Below are 4316 nucleotides of genomic sequence, written 5' to 3'. Positions count from 1 at the left end.
GCTGCCGCTACCGCCCGCGGCTCGCGCCCATGGCCGCCGGCGGGAGCCGGCTGGAGCTCGGCACGGCGGCCCGGCCGCCGACTACGGGGCGGCGGCGCGGCGGCGGCCCCCGCCCGGCCCGGCCCGCGCCTCCTGCTCTGGCTCGCTCGCCCGCCCGCCGCCCCGCGCTCTAGCCCTTCGCACCGCTCCAGCCCGCAGCGCCGCCGTCTGCAGCTCCCGCCTGAAGTACCGGCACGCGCGCGCGCCGCGGCTGGGGGCGGGGGCGGGGGCGGGGGCGGGGGCGGGGGCGGGGGCGGGGAGGGCGCGGACGGGCGCGCGCGCGCGGGCCGGGGGCGGGGCCTGGACGGGCCCGGCGCCCCGCAACCCCCCGCGGCCGGGCCCGGGACCTGCCGCCGGCGCTGTGCCGGCCGGCGAGAGGGTCCTGGGGGCGGAGCCGCGGTCCCCCCGAAGCCCTGAGCGCGATTGCAGCCCCTGTCCTAGGTCCCCGACAGAGCCGGCTGAATGCCTCCACTCCTCCCTCCGCCTTCCTTTCAATGACTTCTTTCCTCCTTCAACTCAGCGTTCCCGCCCTGTCGTTGAAATGGTCACCTTTGTTTAAAAAAAAAGAGAAAAGCCTGAGGTGCGGTGGGGTCGTGGGGAGAGCCAACGAGGCGACTCCGACTCCGTGGGGCCCTCGTGCGCACAGCGCTGGCTCGCCTGGTTCCCACCCCGCGCTCAGGCTTCCTCTTCTCTCCCAGATCCTGACCCTTCTTCTTGGACACGCCTGGAGAGAGGAGGCCTTTGCCTGGCAAGTAGCAGCGGCTTGAGGGCTGTGTTCCCAGGGGACCAGGGGAGCTGCTGAACCTGGCCCCCTGCCTGCAGGAGATTGCTTGATTAAATTGCTTCACGCTTCATTTCCAGGCTTGGGCAAGTGACAGAATCATTAACCACACCAAACCAAAACCAAACCCAGTGCGGTAGAGTCGATTCCGACTCACAGCGACCCTATAGGACAGAGTAGAACTACCCCATAGAGTTTCCAAGGAGCGCCTGGATTCAAATGGCCGACCCTCTGGTTAGCAGCCGTAGCACTTAACCACTGCGCCACCAGGGTATTGACCACACAGGGCTGCGTAATTAGCGGCGTTGGGGAAGGCTCCACCGAAGCCAGTCTTGTCTTCTGGCTCCTGGAGGACAGGAATGGGGAATGGTGGGCCTGCCTGGACTCTGGATCGGGGATCTGTTTTATCCTGGGTTTCTCCCAAAAAGGAGAACTTGAGAGCAGGGCCAGCGTACAGGTGGTTTGTGTTGGAATGCGGTCTTAGGGTTCAGGTATAGTTGCCTGGGGAGACAGAGGAAAGGAGGAAAGCCTGTGCAAGGGTGCATTCTTAGTGGGGCGCCACTCTGAGCAGCTGGTGCTTGACCCGGCAGGAGCTGGGTAGAATGCATCTCAGAACTGTCTGCCCAAGACCAAAAAAATAACCCAAACCTGTTGCAGTGGAGTCAATTCCGACTCATAGTGACCCTCTAGGACAGAAGAGAACTGCCCCATAGGGTTTCCAAGGAGCGGCTGGTGGATTCCAACTGCCAACCTTTTGGTTAGCAGCCAAGCTCTTAACTACTGTGCCACCAGGGCCCAAGACCAAAAAGGGGAGCATTTATTTATCCACTCCTATCCCCCTCTGCTCAAGAGTCACCCCACAAGGGAGAACTGCCTTGCATCCCCACAGGCCCCTACGAGAGAGGCACAGCAGCTGTGGAAACCTGAGTGTCCCAGCAATGGCTGGAGCAGATGGCAGGCCAGAAGGACGTGCAGCCAGGCACCAGAGATGTCCAGTCCCACCCACCCCTTGCAATGCTCAGATCTCCTCATACCCACCGTTACCTACAAGCGGACACTAAGTCGAAGTCTCTATAAGAGACGTCGTCAGGAGGGCCAGTGAAACGGGCTAGAGTCCCCGAGAATGTAACTGGGCTACCCATCATCTCCTCTGTAGCAGCTTCTTAAGTAACTTTTCATTTTGAAACAACCTTAGGTTGACAGAGAAATTGCGCAACACTACAGAGAGTTCCCATATACCTTTCTCTCCCCTTCCCCGAAGGTCAACATCGAGTGTAACCTCAGTATAATTACCAAAATTTGCGTATTAGCACGGACATAAGACAAAGAAAAAAAAATTTTTTTCTTTTTTTTTTAAGACTACTAGATAATCTCTGTGTTTACAAATGCCACCAGTTTTTCTACCAATGTCCTTTTTCTGGTTCAGAATCCAATTCAGGATCCCACACTATATTTAGTTGTCGTGTGTCCTTAATCTTCTCCAGTCTGAGCTCCTCAGTCCTTCTTGGCCTTTTCATGACCTTGAGACTTTTGAAGCATACTGGCCAGTTATTTTGTTGACTCTCCCTCCATTTGGGTTGTCTGGTGTTATCTCATGATTAGACTGAGGTTGTGCATTTTAGAAAGAATACCCCAGATGCCACGGACCATTCTCAGTGTATCATATTAAGGGGTACATGATGTCGCTATGTTTTATTACTCGTAATGTTAACCTTGGTCACTTGGTGTCTGCTAGGCTTCTTCGCTGTAAAGCAACTATTTTTCCCTGACGGCACCTAACAACAACAACAATTAATAAATATCTTGGAGACAATACTATAAGACTATGCAATATCTCGTTTCTACTCAAACTTTCACCAGCTGATTTTAGCATCCATTGGTGGCTGTCATGGATTGAATCATGTCCCCCCAGATATGTGTGTATCAGTTTGGCTGAGCCGTGATTCCCAGTACTGTGTGATTTTCCTATGTGTTGTAAATCCTGCCTCTCTGATGTTAATGAGGGAGGATGGGTGGCAGTTGTGTTAGTGAGGCAAGACTCAACCTACAAGTTTGGATTGTGTCTTGAGGCAATCTCTTGAGATATAAAAGAGAGAAGCAAGCAGACGGGCAGGGGGACCTCATAACACCAAGAAAGCAGCACCCAGAGCAGAGCGCATCCTTTGGACCCGGGGTTCCTGTGCAAGGAGCTCCTAGTCCAGGGGAAGATTGATGAGAAAGACCTTCCTCCAGAGGCAACAGACACAGAACCCTTCTCCTGGAGCTGATGCCCTGAATTTGGACTTCTAGCTTACTAAAAAAGACTGTGAGAAAATTAATTTCTGTTTATTAAAGGTATCCACTTGTGGTATTTCTGTTATAGCAGCACTAGATGACTAAGACAGTGATTATTGCTGGCAACCATTATTACTATGGTGTTTGCCTAATGGTGCTTTTTGTATTAGCTAGCTTTTGCTATGTAACAAACTATCCCAAAATGTGGTTTAAAACAACAATCATTTATTAGCTCACAGTTTTGTGGGTTGGCCATTTGGGATGGGCTCAGATGATCTGGGCAACCTGCTGGCAATGTAGCTGGGGCTGGATGGCCAAGAATGCCCTCAGACACATGGCAGTTGCTGGAAGGCTGCCAGCCAAAGTGCTCATTTCTCCTTTTCATGACTCCTCCAACAGGCGAGGTTGTCGTCATTCACGTGGTGGTAGAAGGGTTCCAAGCTGCATGAAAAGGCAAGGCCCACGGGCAGGCATTTTTCAAGCCTATGCTTTTTTTTTTTTTTTTTTGCTTGTGTTATAAAACCAAAGGAACCCAAACCCGTTGCCATCGAGTTAATTCCGACTCATAGTGACCCTATAGGACAGAGTAGAACTGCTCCATAGGGTTTCTCAGGAGTGGCTGGTGGATTTGAACTGCTGGCCCTTTGGTTAGTAGCTGACCTTTTTTTTTTTTTTTTTTACAGTCTATGATTTTTTTATTGAGATATTTTATCTGAAGGTACACAAAAATTAATCAATTGCTTTTAGCATGTGACTATGACATATCAACTCTACTGCCTCTCAATAAAGAGTCAACAATTACTTTTATAACATTAAGGTAATTAAAGTCAGTGGTAAAAGACAGTATCAAGTGAGACTTGTTAGCATTTATGACCAATCATAAATAAATAAATACCAATCTTAAAAACCACATTCCAGAGTAAGTGCAATCAAACCAAGTACAGACAAGAAAGTTCAAGGAGCTCACTGGCTTTGCTATATCAAACGGATAAAAAGTAAAATTGACTCCATATTACATACAGGTCTACATAAACAAATAAATGGACCCTATCGTTTCTTTCTGGGGGTACGCTTAGATTTCTTCTACCACTTCAATAGGATAAGCTCCTTAGAAAAAGATTGAAAAGGTTTGATAATCAACTCCCAAATTTTAGGCTTTGTTTTCCTACTTCTATCAGTTTCTTCACATATTTAGTATAAGCAGGAAAATCTTTCAGTAAAT

Source organism: Elephas maximus, chromosome X (assembly GCF_024166365.1).
Source record: "Elephas maximus indicus isolate mEleMax1 chromosome X, mEleMax1 primary haplotype, whole genome shotgun sequence".
NCBI classification, from domain to species: domain Eukaryota; kingdom Metazoa; phylum Chordata; class Mammalia; order Proboscidea; family Elephantidae; genus Elephas; species Elephas maximus.
This window is presented reverse-complemented; position numbering follows the sequence as displayed.